Genomic DNA, 18,612 nt, shown 5'->3' with positions numbered 1-18,612 from the left:
GTCATCCCCTCGTCCACTTCATAGGGTACACATGTGCATTTAAACCTAGGAGTGTTAGTCAGCGCCGATCACAGCCATGGCGGCGAGTGTGGAACACTCTTTTTCTGCCTTTTGGCGTCACGTAGCAAATGACCTTTTTTTACGAGCTGGCAGCTGACCAATAATCCCTCGCATACTACCTGAAGGCACCAAGTCTGCCAGAACGAGACCCTCGCTATGAATGAAGCAAAGAAGGTGACTTTTAGGGGTTCATTTTTCTTTGTCATACACCCTTAACATCCCCTATACTTTCCTTCGCATTATTGTCTGTCAGTTCTAATTAATATTGTGTCTAACAAAGAAAAACGAGCCCTTAAAAAGTCATCTTCTTTCCTTTATTCATAGCGAGGGTCTCGTTCTGGCAGACTTGATGCCTTCAGGTAGTATGCGAGGGATTATTGGTCAGCTGCCAGCTCGTAAAAAGATCACTTGCTACGGGACGCCAAAAGGCAGAAAAAGAGTGTTCCACACTCGCCGCCATGGCTGCGATCGGCGCTAACATTCCTAGATTTAAAAATGCACACGTATACCCTATGAAGTGGACGGGGGGATACCGCTGCCGTAGCTCAGTGGTAGAGCATCGGACGCGTTATTCGAAGGTCGCAGGTTCGGTCCCTTCCGGCGACAAGTTATCTTTCCGTCCACTTTACTTTCTTCAGATTTATATCGCAATTATTACAAATAACACCTCCTGTACTTTTTCTTGGCAATATTGTCTGTTAGTTCTAATTATTATTGTGTCTAACAAAGAAAAACAAGCCCCTAAATGTCATCTTCTTTCCTTCTATTTCCCGCAGTTGCCTGTACGGATGGTCTGTTTGAGGCCAGTATGTTTCTGCGTAATCTCTGCATAGGTTACCTCAAGAAAAAGATCGCGTCAGTCCGCAATTATAGGATTATGTAGGGCTTCCACAATATCTAACTGACAAACCGAGAAAAGATGCCTTGCTTACTAGAGCGAGCGCCTTACTTAATTTCTCCTCGTCTCTCTTTTACCTCGGGATTTCCTCACCCTCCGCCGCACTGCATGTTTCAACTGCGACTTTCCAACCAGTGTGGTCCCCGAACGCGCCTCCAGTTTCGATGAGCTCGAGTGGGCAGGCTTCGAGAAAATACGACCTGCTACCAAATAGTCCAGGGATGATGGCCACAGATTCTTGAATCCGCGACATCAACCAACGACGACGGGCCCCTTGTGTTCAGTGTGCGAAAGTGTGAATTTTCGCACACTGGACACAAGAGGCCCGTTGTCGACACTTTCGAAAGAGGGAATTTTGGATCGTCAACGCGTCTAATAAAAATATTTGGGCCCATATTAAACACGAAGGATGCCTCTCAAACAAAGAGATATCGGTTTTAAAGCACCCATTAAAAATGTCGATTAATCGATTAATCGATTAAAAGATTTCACCGAAAGCAATTAATCGATTAAAGGCTAAATCGATTAACGATTAACGATTAATCGATTAAAAATTTTAATCGACCATCCCTATGCTCTAAATTTAAAAAGAATTTAGAGTCAACTTTGTCTTCCTTGACCAGTATGGAAAGAAATGTTGAAGCTATCACTATTTCCTCAGCTTTAAAACGTAAAATAACAAAATCGCAGTTCACTGTATCTTCAACAAAAAGACATGCTATGTCTGCCTGGTGGAATTCGGATTGTTCAAGAGATTATAGACGCCGAAAAGCTGCATGGAAAAAACTCCTTACAAACCAAAGCCGTACTAATCTGAGCAATTATTTGTACGATAAAGCTATGGTTAAAAGAATAGTATCATTAGCAAAAGACGATTATGAAAAAAAAAACGATATAATTTTCTATCAAAGAGTGGTAATAAAGAAGCTCTATTTAGGTTTCTCCGTAATCGTAAGGCTGTCGCAGCGCCCGTAAATATTGATTCAGTTATCCTTTCCCCAAAGGAATTGGAAGATATATTAGCTGAAATTGCATTAGGCTTACAAAAGAGGTTTACATCACAGCTACAAATAAAGTTGGTAAAACCTCCATTCGTGAACGATTTTATTGAAGTAAATATGAAAGAACTTGCGCACGTCGTTTGTCTTCTCCCAACACAGCTCCAGGCCCAGACGGCGTTACGTGCGGAATGTTGAAACGATTATTGGACATCTCCCCAGAAGATCTGCTGAACGTCGTCAATCACCCACTTAGAAATAGTTGGGCTCCTCCTGACTGGACACTAGCAAAAATTATGCCGCTTCTTAAAAAAGCAGGGAGTAGAAATGCAGGTGGACAACATCAGACCGATTGCTTTAACGTCACATGTAATTAAATTAATAGGAAGAATATTATACATAAGAATTAGGAAGTTTATAACAGATAATGCAATGCTCAGCTCGTGCCAGATTGGATTTAGACCCGGTTGCTCGATATGGTATGCGCATGTCGATTTAGAGGCTCGTATTAAGCTTGCTCTACACAGACGGCAATATGCGGCTTTAGTAACCCTTGATTTAGTCAAGGCATATGATAGTGTTGAACATGTTATTCTCATTAATGCCCTAAAATACTTAAATTTCCCACATTATATTACAAAATGGATGTATGAATTTTTAGAAGATAGAAAGTAATATTGCTCCCAACAAGGTGTTTCTACATCTAAATATAGCCAAACGAGAGGTGTCCCCCAGGGCTCTGTTCTCTCGCCAGTTTTATTAAATATTTTGTTAAGTTCAATACCCCTGTGCGATAAAATACAAGTATACGTATATGCAGATGACATTGCGTTTGTCGCGTCTGACTGTGACATACATTTACTCCTTTCAACCTTACAGTCATATTTAGCAACATTGGAAACCTGGTTTAATGATATTCATATGAAACTAAACGTTACGAAAAGTTCCCTAATAGTTTTTCCTTTGGATGTGCCATTTCATATTTCTCTTCAATACCATCAAGAAATAATTCCCCAAGTTGACTGTATTGAATAACTGTGTGTGCTATACAATGAAAAACTGAGCTTGCGTAGTCACATTCAACATATTAAAATTAAGGCTACACGCGCTGTTGGGATGATAAGTAGACTTGGCCGGCTCCATTCCGGTCTACGCAGAGATACGCTGATCATGATTTACCGCATGTACGTTTGCCCGATCCTTGAATTTGGTTGTGTACTATACTCTGGTGGATCAGCGTACAAGTTAAACCCCTTGATGCTTTTAGAGCGGGAAGCTCTTCGCAGTTGTCTAGGTGTGCCAAAATTTACAGCTAACAACATTTTGTATCAAGAAGCTCGGATACCCACTCTCGCTTGCAGATTCCGCATTTTAATAGTTAAAATTTATTTAAAAATTGATGAGTCCGCTTTAAGAAGGCAGCAGTTCGTATTTTTGGCCGAACCCAGTGTTATTTTTAATGAGCATTGATAAGCCTCAAGTTCAGTTTGTTCAAACCCTACTAGATGCCTTAAATGTTAATATATTAGAAATCATTCCATCAGATAAGCCCATCGGCAATGTGCAAATAGAACTCGATGACATCTTTCCAACAAATGCTAAACATTTGCCCTCTAAGTATGTGATTAGCTTATTAGAAGAGCGCCTGTCTCAATTAGGAATTATTGCTGTAATTGCAAGAGATGCATCTATGAGTGATGAAAAAGCAGGTGTGGGTATTTTTTATCAGTCATTATCCTCGTCATATTCATTACTCCTCCCAGATTATACACCCATATTTGAAGCGGAATTAACGGCTATTATTCTAGCTCTACGGAAACTTCCATCAACTCATTCGACAGCTGTGATAGTGACTGATTTTTTATCCGTATGTTCGTCCCTCTCATCGTCGTCGGAATCAGCTATACTAAATACATTTAAATCATTAATCCCGGCAAACATTCGTCTAGTGCGATTTATATGGGCGCCAGGTCATCGTCGTATTTTTATAAATTATCTCTTGATGGTCCGACTTTGTTAGTCATGCCTCTAACAGCTTATGTTACAGCGGTGAGGTTCAGGAAATTTTGTCTTCTTGAGGATTCAATAAAGATTATAATACCGAATCCAGAATTTTCACATTTGCACTTCAAATGAGATAATAAATGGTGTCCAACGCGTAAATTGAAAGTCTCCATAACTAAATTAAAATGCCATATACCACCGCTTAATTTCTACTTAAACAGGTATGGTCCGGTGCCATCCCCTTTATGCTCCAGCTGTAATGAACCTGAAAATATCGACCATCATGAATAAGTTTTACACTGTACCTTTCTTGAGGATTTATCACCTGCCAGAATTTGTTTGTGTTTTTGATTTAAAGTTTCCGAAGGTAATCGCGAAAGATTGCATCTTTCACTTTGCGAATTGCTGATAGGTATGCGCTTTCAGCAGCGCAATATTTTTCCCGTGCACACGTGTTCGTCCGGCATTTCGCGGCGCATTACATGTGTTGCATTTTGTTTTCTAGTCTTTTTAGCGAATTAATAAACCATGGTTTTTGTTCATGCATTTGAAATGTCATTTTTGGTATATACCGGTCCGCTAAGTTGTTTATTTCCTCTTTGAATATCAGCGAATTTTCATGGACGCTGCGTTTATGAAACGTATCTTGAATGGCAGGTAAATAGTTATGTAAGTGCTCACATATTGCATCATAATTACCTTTGTCGTACAAGTACATAGTCGCAAAGCTGGAGCAAAATGAAAAGAAGCATGGATCACCTTGTGATCGCTTATTTCTCCAAGAAAGGTGATGGACGACAAGCAGTCTGGACAGTTGGCCAGTACTAGATCTAAAGTGTTTGCAGTGTCTTCGGTAACGCGCGTCGGCTCTGATACGAGTTGTGTTAGAATAATGTTGAGGCAAACGTCCAGAAAATTTTTCGCTTCGGTTTGGTTTATTAGAGAGGGTCCGCCAATCAACGTCTGGTAAGTTAAAGTCTGCAAAAAGAAGGTCGGCACTCGGCTGCAGAGAGGAAACCACATTTAGTGCAATGTTTAGTTTAACAGCGAAGTCGGCGCTATTGCGTGGAGGCCTGTAACAAACCCCTCAAATTACAGACTATGGGGCGGCATGGCATAGAATAAACAGTATTTCTAATTATGATGCGATGTATCAACTGATAGCTGAGCACGACAATTGACTAACTGCAATGAGCACACCTCCTCCTCTAGTCCCTGCACGATCTTTTCGAAAGACGCTGAAGTTTGGCAGATTAGCCAACACTCCGAGTCATAGACGTCGTTACATAGCCACGTTTGCGTAAGTACAAGAACGTTGCTGTTGGACGACAGTACGAGGTTAGACACGTGTTCTCGTTTGGGAAGGAAGCTTCGTATGTTAGTATAAATTACTGAAAGGGAAACATGAGATACAGGTTTCGTTCAAGGGGGGTAGCTTGTTTTTTGATGACGTGGTGATTACTATATTTCTTTCACTGTTTGCGATGCGTCATCGAGCACGTAGCGCTTAGAACCAATGAAAAGAGTTTTAAAGAGCAAAGAAAATGTAACAGATTTAAGTTTCGCAAAGGAAACAGGTTGCCTGCGGACGTTCCGGACTGCTGGGGGAAAATCTTCACCTATGCTGAGGTCGGTGCCCTTAAGTTTGCGCCCATTTGAGAGCACCATTTCTTTTTTTTTTTCTTTAATGAATAAACCTAACAATTAATGGGCGCCGGTGATTAGCAGAATAGCGACCAACACGATGCGCTCGCTCTATTTCTTGAGGTATATTAAGGTGGTCTGAGCATAGACTATATTTTTTTCTTCAGACGCGGCCGAGGTTTTTGATGCTGCCGTCAGGAAGGCGGTAAAACGCAAGACTGTTTCGCCTTGAGCGATTCTTGGATCGCTCTTGGATCGATTTGGACAGGCGGAATGACTGTCGAGACGTATGCGCCAACTAGTCACGTCAATCTCGGTGCGCAGGTCTGGCGGTTCCTTCCCGACGATCGCTGACATTACTACCGCGGGCAGTAGCACGCGTGTGACAGCAGAAAGGAAAACCTGTATGATGAGCAGAAGTGGGTTGCTGGTTTGTGTTATGGCACAGCCACCGAGCCACAACATACACACAAAAAACAGATAGAAGAAAGAAATAGAGGAAGAAAGAGAGAGAAAACTTGCAAAACTCAGCAAAATAGCAACAGCCAGGACTGCCAATGTGGCCATCAGCTCCGGTGTCTCGTTAGCACTGCGCCTTTAGTGCAAGCTACGATAACTTTAAGGACACCTTAGACACTTCACCAAACGAACAAATGGACCAGCGTCACGTGTCCGCGGCGTCAACACGAGTGATGCGAAAAATCATCGCACGTCATGACGTCACAGACCACCAAAATTAGTGACGTCATAATGACGTTACGGTGACGTCACATAAAGTCATCACATCACATCCTCGCTTGGTCACAGGTGGGCTGATCACGCAGGCAGTGCAAAACCTGTCGAGGTGGCTACGATCCTGGAGGCAGTGCAAAACCACTTTAGGTGCAGAAAACTTTCAGAGGGTGGCACGGCGAGATCAACACATCGACTGAGAAGAAAAAGAATAAAATAACAGAGCTGGGCTAGTTGGTAAGTATTGATTCTTGTGTCCGCGTTTACACGCCCAGTCCTTTAGAAAAAAAAAAAAGAAGATGGCTTTCGTCTTCGAGTCGTCTTAGGTGAATGCCTAAGGGACCCTGTGAGTTTCGTTATCAGGGAATTCATGAATTCTGATATGTTATCTGCTGGCGTACTGTTACTGGACGCTAAAGGGCGTCCCCGATTGTCTGCTTTGTGCATTTCAGGGAGTATATAGAAGCATCCGGGAACAGAATGGGCCGGCTGTGCGGAAAGGACACTTTTGTCTTCTTTATTGTCGCAAAGCGATAAGCCGTCCGAACATGGCGAACACAATCGGTCACAAACCAACCGAACCCATTCTCCCAGTCGCGAGCACACCTCTTTCTCGTCTTCTTCCATGCGGAGCCATCTTTTCTAATGATTTTCCAACTGCTTTGCAGAAATCGCCTTGTTCAGCAACCATATTATGGTTTGTCCTTGCAAAAATAAAAAGCACACAAGTTGTCTCATTGTTTACATCAGTGTCTCATCATTCACTGCTGCCAACAACAACAAAGGATGCCTCTAATATTGTGTCAGCCAGTTTTGAAACAATGACAATTAGAAAAAAAAAGACATGTCGTCTACAGTTTGTGCATTTCTTATATAGTGCTGCCAGTCCAATGTAACATCAACTGCGTGAAATACTACAATTCCTCTTCTTTATCTGTGGTCATTATTCACTTCTTATCCGTATGTTGTAAGCAACGTAGAGGTACCTACCATAGTTAACACCTTCGGGGATGCATCACTTCTGCGTATTGAGATTCGCCTAGACCATATCTTTCAGATATACATAACGTGCATAACGTGAGGTCCTGATACTAACTCTTATTGCTTCTGCTTCTGTATATTTACATGATTGTAACTTTTATTTACAGTAGTCCTTACGCATCATTAGCAAAACATATAGCACCATCTTAATGATCACGACAGTTCAGGAACATACTTCCCGCATTGGAGACGTTATAAATAGCACAACTGGCTGTTGGGCTAGTTGGTACATTACTTCAGATAAACTAGGCACTGAACCGCCACCACAACAAAAAAGACAGAAGAAACAGAAGGGGCGTTATTAATACTTACAATGCTGTGCAGCTCCTTATCTTTATACTATCGGCAGCGCTTCTGGGCGCCGCGGGCCTTGCGAACAAAGGGCCGCCGCAGCCCAACACAGAGTCGACGCGCATAATTGTAACTATGCGGGCGTCGTCGACCGAAACGTGCGTCGCCAAATCAAACGGCCCTCCACCTGTACTCCTGCAATAAGCATGTGAATAGCTGAAACGTCAAGACCACCCAAGTGAAACGCAAACTTACCTGATTACGTTGCGATTTCGCGCCTCAGGCTCGCGCTGCCGCCATCTTACTTCGCCACAGACGCCGTCACTGCGGCGGCGGCCTGCTACTGGGGCCCAGGCACTTAAGGCGCTCTGTCAGCGTCTGTCACAGCTCCCGTCGTACCTCCGGCCGTAAGACGCAAGCCACCCCTCCCATACCGGGACGATCGGTAAAAAATCCAACATCGCGGCCTGCCGACATAACCACGGCGATCTGCCGACATAACCACAGAGCTCCTACACAAAATAACCCGAGAAATAACGCTTGCGGCAATGTCGACGATGGCTTGAGTGGCTCGCTTATTGGCTAGAAAAGTTACTATGACTTCATCGCTCATTTCCAAAAATGGCGCTAATATCGTCTGCATCACGGCTTGAAAATTAATCGCTTCACTTTGCTTTTATTTTTTGCTGTTGCATTTACAATTGAAGAAACAAAATAATACTTAATTGCACCCTTTCTTGTATTTCATGTCCTCTTTACGTCACGTTGCGCAAATAATTGATGTGTTTGCGTCAACATTGTGTACACGTCACGGCTACGCCAAATTGACAGTAAATGGCGGAAGTACAGAATAGCACCTCGGAAGAGCAAATTATGGGCACAGCAAACAATTTTAAGCATTCGGGGTGTCTCTCATCGTGGACGCATCACCAGCGCTAATGTTGTGGCGCCATCTGCTATGTCTACACCAAACCAATTTTACGGTTCGACACCACCTCCGTAGTCCTATCAGCATGTAAACAAAGGAGTGATCTAAATAATAGCAACAAAATATACCTGATGCTTTGCCCTCAGCGATAGATGAGACTAAGCTATGACAGGCTATACCATTGAAGGGTGAACTTGTCGGCAGAAATGGCACACATAAAACCACACGTAGCGCTGCGTGTGGTTGTATGTGTGTTTTTTCTGTCCTGGTCTTTGCGCTGTTTCCCCTACAAATGTTATACCACCTATTTTTTGCTGCCTGGGTAGAGAGCCAGTAAAAAGCACGAATTCGGATGGAAGCGGATGGTCTGATCGTTTTCTTGGGTCGTTGTAAGCTCAGCACTGTGTGCCCTGTAGTGGTGCAAATAATAAGGGTAGGCTTCAGTGCTTCACTAATCACGATAAGAAATACACCGACTGTATTCGTGACGTAGTGTAGTCATTTTCTGTCCCATGTAACAGGTCGTACATTGGAAAACCCGGTGTTTCAATGAAAAGGCATGTGAACATAACCGGACTGCAAGGTAAAACTCATACAGTATGGGGCTGCCATGTTGCTGTACGTCATCGCGGTTAGGGAGGTTATTATGATTACCAGCTGGTTATTGCTACAACAATTCAGAGTTTGCGAAGTACATGCCTAACGTACTTCGTATCGCTGTAACGCGTCATGCAAGGAGCACAGCTAAAGCCCTTGCATATAATTAATAATGAAACAGTTATGCCTAGAACTATATTATATGCTGCGCCTGTGTACTCCTCGTAGCTTCGGCAGTGCTGTAACGTAATTGTGAGATGAAGTATAGTGGCACATCTCCGTAACGACGACTAACGCCCATGATCATGATTTAACCCTTGCGGTAGCTGAAGTTCTTAACATATGCGTGGGCACCGCATGTGGTGAATCTCTCGCAAATATCGCATCAACAAACACATAATAAACACTGATACTCGATATGCACTCCTTGAAAGCGTCGTGAAACGCGCAAAGAAACGCTACGCGCGTCGTTTCTTCCCTCTAGCCTGGCCGTAATTCTCACAGGGCGAGCGGGAAACGCGGTGTGACAGCCAGGCGAGCGTCGGAGAGCTATTTTTTTATCTGGACGGATGCTATGAGAGAGGCTTGGGCTAAAGCCACCACCTCGCGGTGTGTTAAAGCGTTGGCGAAATTACACTTCTATATTAGAAACACCCCGAATGCGACGGTCGTAGCAACGGTGCGTTTTCTTTCGAGCCTGGTGGCACACATGTCACCACCCCGTTATAAAGGGGACGCTCATAGCATCCGTTCATCCATCCACCCATCGAAGAGCACTGTGAGAGGAAAGTGTTAAAGATAAAAGGCGCGTTCATGTAGCCTCCGTTGTGTGTTTGGCGGTAGCTCAATGGGCTAAACGCCCGCCCGCAGTCATCGCGGACCGAGCGGTCATTCGTTCGACTCCTGTAAACGGAACTTCTTCTTATACTTTTTTTTTCCTTTGCCATTTGATGGCGTTCAATTTTCTGACGTATTTCCGTGACTTAAATACGTCATGAAAGTCTTGGTGGACCCCGGCATAAAACACTTTCTTGTATAAAAGAGAAACTGCAGGTTATGCCACACATTCATCGTGTTTAGCATACCACCTTAAATAGTGCCGAGTCATTACGGCGTCAAAGTCGTTTTCTCGGCTCGTTGTAAGCTCAGCAGTGTGTGCCCTGTAGTGGTGCTAATAACAACGGTAGGCTTCAATGCTTCACGAATCGCGATAAGAAATACATCGACTGTATTTTTGACGTAGTGTATTCAGTTCGTGTCCCATGTGACAGGTCGTACATTAGAAAAACCGGTATTTCAATGAAAAGGCATGTGAACATAACTGGACTGCAAGGTAAAACGCATACAGTCCCTTGCGCATTTGGCTAAGACGACTCGAAGCGAAAGCCTTCTTATTGTTCTTCTCACTAGATTGTATTGATCCTGAGCTTTCTGCACTTCAAGTGGTTTTGCAGTGCCTCGGGGATCGGCCTATCTATGACCAAGCGACGATGTCATGTGATGACGTCATCATGTGACATCATCAAGAGCTCACAAATTTTTGCAAACTGTGAAGTCCCAATGACGCCTTAGGGTGATGAAGTTTAATGTTTGACGGAAGCCCGTCTGGTCGGGATGATACGTGGTGAAGGTAAAAAACCCCGAGGCACTGCGCCGACCAAAGGCGCAGTGCCTCTGTGTTTAATTTTCACTTTGGTCGGCGCAGTGCCTCGGGGTTTTTTACCTTTACCATAGGGTGATGTCATTACGTGATGTCATTACGTGATGATTTTTTGCATCACTCGTGTTTCCGCCGACGGTCACTTTTCGCGTTTGGTAATGGTTCCAAAGCTTTCGCCTTAATAACGCAGAAGGAACTTCAGCCAACATTGTGTATTATGCAAAGGTAATTGTGAGGGGAAGAAACAGACTTCTTCAATACCAATTTTTCAAATAGGTCCTCTTTTGTTCAGATCGAGAAACCAGACTGAAAGCGCGGTTGCCGAAGGATGTCTTATCGTCAAAACTTGCGACAAGAAATTGCTTTTCCGGAAAATCACTTGTAAAATTAGCAACATCTACGTGGTTTGAAATTTGTTTTAACACTGTAACCACTCCACAGCACGTTTGAATTATATCATCAAAAGGTTTCATAGCGCTAGCAGACACGGACGAAGAAGATACAACACACGCTGTGTCTTCCTCGTCCGTGTCTGCTAGCGCTATGACACTTTTTGATGCAGTTTAACGATCTAATCCAAAAAGCCACATTGACGAACTTGAATCATCTCCCCTAATGCCTATTGTTTTCCATTTCCACAAATTCTCACTTTTTAAGTTTTGCTTTCGTTGACTGCTGTTTATCCATTATCGCCAACTTCAAACGCTTCTTTCCCCCACCTCCTCTAAATGCATAAGTTCTACCCTGACCGCTACGCATGCCCTTGCCCGGGCTGTGGCAGCTCCCCAACGGCGTTCCATGTCACGGTGGAGTGCACCGCAAAATTATCCCCCCCCCCTCCCCTGTTCTTGTCATCCTGCGCCCCTTTCGCACCAAAGAGCTGTGGTGCGATGCCCTCTGTGACGGGCCTCCCGAGGTCCGCCAGGCCTTGGTTCAACGGGCCCGTGTCGTCGTTGAGATCAACATAGAGACCCCAGACTAGGGTTCCTTCCCACATGCTTGGTTTATGTATTTTTAAATAAGGTGTTTTCTCTATCTCTCTGTGTAGGTAGCGCGAGACATTACGAGGAGCAAACAGCAAGTCTACAAGGCACAAGCAGTTATGGGCTTGCGGCTTGTCTTTCTTTTATTTTAACCATGCCTGCACAAGCGCTTGTACAAACTTGGTTCTAAATGTGTTCAAAAGGATATAACGCGCGAAATTGGAAATGTGACACTGAAGTTTCCGGGCCTTACTTGACATTTGGAATGTTACCTTCAACTAACATTCAACAATGAACAACAAATACATGCTATACACCGCCGATACTAGACTCTACCTTAAGCACAACGAGAAAGCATTTTCCGTATATTCGGTTTATTTCGAGATTTCTCGTGAACGCCTCGGCAGAATGGCCGCACGACGAAAGAGCGGTTACTGTTGACGAAACTGGACGTCGGCATTTTTCTCAAAGTATACAATGGCGGTGCGTCTTGTTAGGTGACAATATTCCTTGCTGAAGTTGGCGACCAGTAAGTGAGCCAGCCTGTTGCTAGGCTGAATTCCTCGGGCGACGCAGATTTGTCGTGAAAAAAGAAAAGACAAATATACCTGCGCAATTACAGCGTTGGACACGTACTGCCCAAGTTGCACAGTGAGAAAGAGGCTGCTTCGAGGGGTAAGAGTCGTAGAATCGTCGGGAAAACGCCATCTTCGGTAGTTGCGTGTTTTCAGTCTTCGAACGATAGAAGCTACTCACGAAGGTCAATGAGTGCGCCGTATTCTCGAAGAAAGTACATTCCCAGGATGATTGGCCGGAAGCACACAGGTAACACGAGGAAAGACCCCGTAAATGTCGACGCACGGTTACGAACACATGCCGTGCAGATTCCAGTCGGCATCACCAGATGACCACCTGCCGTGCGCAACCAGGGTCCTTGCGATGGTGTGGCGACTTTCCTTAGTAATAAGTAAAGCCGACCTAGATGGTGTGAACGCATTGTGGAGCAGCGAAAAAAACACAGGGACACAAGCTAGAAAGACGGTAGCGGTGTTGACGAGGGCAGTGACTATATTTTCGGGATTGGCCGTACTCATACACCCCAAAAACCACGTTCACAGTGATAGTACTTTGAATATACGCATATGACTGCATGACGATAATATGATACCGATGCATCCAGAAGAGTGCATGATGTATAGCAAATATAGAAAAGTAATCATGGCAGGTGCAAATATTCAATCTCCCTTCCGGACAATGATAGTGACGATTTGCTGATACATGAGTCAACTGCCTAAACAATTTGCTCAGTTTGTATTACTGACCTCTCGTTTATGTTTAGCTAAAATAACGGCGTCTTCAGAAAGAGGCCAGCAAGTACATATCCTCCTAGGAAACTTTATTTATTTTGTTTATTTACACGGTTTCTGCTCGCTTCATAATGCACCCATTTGAAGGAGTGGGCAACATACAAATATAGCACACTGAAAATTGCACCATAAATCAAGCATATTGTAATGATACCGCGAGCACAAAATTTGGAACATAATGTGTGAAAAAAAGCAAGTATACAATTCATGACATAATTGTACAAAGCGTAACATGAACACGTGCTAACGTCACATGAAAGCAAACAAACAAGAAAAAGAACACAGACGTCAGAAAACAGGGGGAATAGATATTGTGGCAATACATGCGAAGTCTTCATCCTCAAGTGCCAACGAGAATTTTACACGCATGTTGCTTCTTAGGTGGCAAGTGTCGCCAGAAGTTCGCGGAAGAGAAAAGCAAAAAGCTTTAAAAAGATGGGTGATTCCACGTAAGATCGAACAAACGATGGCTGGTCGACCTCTCAAATTTATTTGAAAATTTTATATATTATTGCCTCATGAGTGGAAAGAAGAGATCCGCAATTTGTTTTGCCGCCAAAAATTTTTTCGAACCACAGGAAATCAATAATGACGAAGAGGTGGAGTGGAGCGCTCATCCGCTCAGCTGTTTTGGCCAACTTTCGTTATGAATTGCACAAAATATATTAAAGTTAGATAGCTGAAATTTATTTACCTAAATATATGCATGTTTTTGCTTCTGCTCAGGTATTTTTAGTTTTTATGTGTAGTGTAGATGTTTTTATAAAAAACCTCAAAAATGGCCCAATCGGCAAAATTTTCTTTACTTTGAAGGTCTTTATCTCAAAAAACCTTGTAGCAGAGCGACAAAAATTCTGCATTACGTTCTTCGCATGCTTATCTACCAAACTGCCAAATCTTGTATTTATATAACTTTTCAGTAAAGAGATATGATCGGGCTAACTTCAAGAAAACACCGAACAATGAAAACTTCTGACGACAATTAAAAAAAAACCCCATTTTTTAAATTTCTTAAACTTTGTCCACTTATTTTCCTCCACATCAGCTTTCACAATCATTAAAAACATGTTGCATAATGTCGTTGCACTAATAGTTACGGCCCCTCCAATGAGACCCTTTGGCAAGGATGGGCAATTCCGACTTCTTGCCCAGCAAGTGTATAAAATGCAGACAGGATTGAATTTCTTTTTATTAAAAGGTCAGCAGGTACCTAAAAAGGTGTCGCGGCACTGAAGACGTAAATTTTGAAATTATTTGGTCACTGCAGCGGCCACGAGCTCGGAGCTACCGAGTAGGCGCGCGCGCACCCGAGATGCTCGTTGTAAGAGACGGCGCAGTGAGAGCTCGTTCTCGCGCCCTCAGACCGATTGAGTTCGAATCAGCAACACCTCTCGGGTGACTTGAACGCACGTGCACTGGAGCTTCGCTATTCTATGCGCCCTCTGTTCGCATCTCAGCTAGGCGCTGATAACACGGCGGAGATGGAAGCAAGATGAAAACTCTATAAGGGAGCTATATGAGCGCTCGCTTCACGCACGCTGCTGCCACAGAAACTGCGCTGCGCCAGTTGCGATCAGTGGAAAGCATGAACGTGGCGCTCCAGTGGCAAAGCAAAATATGAATTGTCAAAGGAAAGAAAAGCAAAACTATCGGTAACTGGATGCGCTTGTCTGTATTAGATGTCGGCAGCAGACGGCGTGAACTGCCCGCGCGTTCGGTGCGCTGTTCACACTTCATTCGGCGCGGATAGTTCTTGTGCTTTGCTCTTACTCTACTCCTCCTGTGCGTCTCATGACGAGAAAGTATAGCTCTGAAGAGTCTATTGTGGAGACTACCTTTCGAAGCACAAGAAGCTTAAAGGAGTACTGACACGAATTTAAAAAAAAATCGGATTGTTGCTCTAAATAAAAATACTGGTGTCGAGAAACCTAAAACGACTATTGTCGTGCCTGGGGATGCATCCTATATATTTTAATTAGCGCCACCTTAAAAAGACACTTTCGGTTTCGATATCGAGGGGGTGGCTTCTCAGTGTCGTTTCATAGCAGTGTGACGTCACGGAGATACAGAAATTCGCGACGTACTAGCGGGAAATCCGTCATCTGCTCGTGGTGCAATAGACAACGATGAGTGAATTGTCGTCCAGTGACCCTGACAGTGATTTCTACGATTTAGGCTGCATGCAGGACGCAGAACTCGCGAACTCGGAGGAACTGTCTTGACTTGTCGGGATAATGTCCTTGCAGTGTGGCTGGCTTGCATATACTCAGCGACGAAAACTTCAAAGTCAAATTAAAATATTTTATACGTGTTCTCCGACTCCAGTGCGTGGACACTGCATACCAACGAAGCAAAAAATGTCCCTTTTGCGATGTCTCAAAATCGTGTCAGTACTCCTTTAATTATTGCAAAGAAGCCAAAATATCGCAGAGTTACCGACCTAGACATAAATGCATTGAAGGAACGTTTAACGCCCGAAAGATCAGTGACTGTCAGTGAGACGGACTACGTGTGCTACGCGTGCTTTTGCTACCACTGCAATGAAAGATCTTCACGGAACGCACAGTTTAACGATGACATTCTTATGCCCCCTGAAAACGAAATCGACGCAATTAACCAGATCGCTGCGACTACCGGTGCACGTGCGTTCAAGTCACCCGAGAGGTGTTGCTGTTTCGAGCTCAATCGGTCTGAGGACGCGAAAACGAGCTCTCACTGCGCCGTCTCTTACAACGAGCATCTCGGGTGCGCGCGCGCCTGGTCGATAGCCCCGCGCTCGTGGCCGCTGCAGTGACCAAATATTTTCAAAATTAACGTCTTCAGTGCCGGCGACACCTTTTTAGGTACCTGCTGGCCTTTTAATACAAAGAAATTCAATCCTTTTTCAAAATTGGCTAGCGCGAAAATCGACAAGGACTAAGAAGGAACACTGATGTACAGGACAGGCGCTAGTGTTCATCAGTGTTCCTTCTTAGTCCTTGTCGATTTTCGCGCTAGCCAATTTTGAAGATTATGAACCAAGTAGCCCAACAACGTATACTATTAAAAATTCAATCCTGCCTGCATTTTATACACTTGCTGGGCAAGAAGTCGGAATTGCCCATCCTTGCCAAAGGGTCTCATTGGAGGGGCCGTAACTATTAGTGCAACGACATTATGCAACATGTTTTTAATGATTGTGAAAGCTGATGTGGAGGAGAATAAGTGGACAAAGTTTAAGAAATTTAAAAAATGGGTTTTTTTTTTTAATTGTCGTCAGAAGTTTTCATTGTTCGGTGTTTTCTTGAAGTTAGCCCGATCATATCTCTTTACTGAAAAGTTATATAAATACAAGATTTGGCAGTTTGGTAGATAAGCATGCGAAGAACGTAATGCAGAATTTTTGTTGCTCTGCTACAAGGCTTTTTGGAGATAAAGGCCTTCAAAGTAAAGAAAATTTTGCCGATTGGGCCATTTTTGAGGTTTTTTATAAAAACATCTACACTACACATAAAAACTAAAAATACCTGAGCAGAAGCAAAAACATGCATATATTTAGGTAAATTAATTTCAGCTATCTAACTTTAATATATTTTGTGCAATTCATAACGAAAGTTGGCCAAAACAGCAGAGCGGATGAGCGCTCCACTCCACCTCTTCGTCATTATTGATTTCCTGTGGTTCGAAAAAATTTTTGGCGGCAAAACAAATTGCGGATCTCTTCTTTCCACTCATCAGGCAATAATATATAAAATTTTCAAATAAATTTGAGAGGTCGACCAGCCATCGTTTGTTCGATCTTACGTGGAATCACCCAGATATGTAATATCTTTTGCCTTTTTTATAAATTCAGTTAACTGTAAACGCATACAAGAAAACCTTGGCACATAAGCCGACGACAAATTCTACTACAGTTTGCTCATTTTCTTTAGTTTCCGTCCCGCACTTCTCTCGTCATCCAAGGGCTAGTAGAATATATTCTTGGGATACAAGTTGCGATGCAATATACAATTTGAGACGCATTTCATCAAGTTTTGAAGAAACCCGACAATTGGTCGACAGAGCAGTTTGACTCGTGCATACTACTGAAATAGGAAAAAAATGTATCCAACAAGTCAAGAATGGCGACGTCATTAGCGACGACATTTGGCACTACACGTTACTTCGCTTTTTTCATTATGCGCTGTGGAACGCTCAAAGATCATATTCGGTGATCAGATGCAACATCAAGGACACGCAAAACAGGATTTCGAGGAAGGATTCTATCACCCAGAAGAAAAAAGGCCCAGAATAGATTGTGTGTTGCAGCGAACACGGGTGGCTTTCTTTGATATTAGTGTTAAGTCACGAAAATGTACAATGTCGACCAAAGGCTCAGTAATATAATAACTGTTCGGGTTTTTCGTCCCAAAACCCCGATATGATTGTGATGGACGCCATAGTGGAGGGCTCCGGAAATTTTGACGATCTGGAGGTCTTTAACGTGCACCTAAAACAAAGTACACAGACCTCAAGCATTTCGATGGAGGCGAAATGCTTGATTTTATTACTCTCGAATGAGGATAACGAAATTGAAGAAGAGGTTTGTTAGTTCGTGGACTGGAAGCCCAGCCGGTCCTACTATCACTAGAGTCTGTAGTCCCCATGATGATCTCAGCGACGACACGGGCCCGTTGAACCAAGGCCTGGCGGACCTGGGGAGGCTAGTCACAGAGGGCATCGTCCCGAAGCTCTTAGGTGCGAAAGGGGCGCTGGATGACTGGAAGGGGAGAGAATAACGCCACTGGGGAGCTGCCACAGCCAGGGCAAGAGTCTGCGTAGTGGTCAGGTTAGAACGTATGCGTGGAGAGGAGGTTGGGAAAGTACGCGTTTGAAGTTGGCACTAATGGATAAACAACAGTCAACGAAAGTGAAATTTAAAAAGTGAAAACCTGTGGAAATATAATAATAACAATATTAATATCTGAGGTTTAACGTCCCAATACCACGATATGATTATAAGAGACGCCGTAGTGGAGTGCTCCGGAAATTTCGACCACCTGGGGTTCTTAAACGTCACCTAAATCTAAGTACGCGGGCCTCAAACATTTTCGCCTCCATCGAAAATGCAGCCGCCGCGGCCGCGATTCCCTCCCGCGACCTTCGGGAACTTGTGGAAATGGAAACAATAGGCATTAGGGGAAATAATTCAAGTTCGTCAATGTAGCTTTTTGGTTGAGATGTTTAAATTGCATCAAAAAGTGTCATGGCGTTAGCAGACACGGGCGAGGAAGACACAACGTATGTTCTATCTTCTTCGTCCGTGTCGGCTAGCGCTATCAAACCTTTTGATGAGATAATTCAAACGTGGTTATAAAGATTAAGGGTCCGACAGTTCTGTGGACTGGTTACAGTGCTAAAACAAATTTCAAACCGTCTAGAAGCTGCAAA

This window comes from Rhipicephalus sanguineus, unplaced genomic scaffold (genome assembly GCF_013339695.2).
Source record: "Rhipicephalus sanguineus isolate Rsan-2018 unplaced genomic scaffold, BIME_Rsan_1.4 Seq1142, whole genome shotgun sequence".
NCBI classification, from domain to species: Eukaryota; Metazoa; Arthropoda; class Arachnida; order Ixodida; family Ixodidae; genus Rhipicephalus; species Rhipicephalus sanguineus.
Note: the sequence above shows the minus strand (reverse complement) of the source record.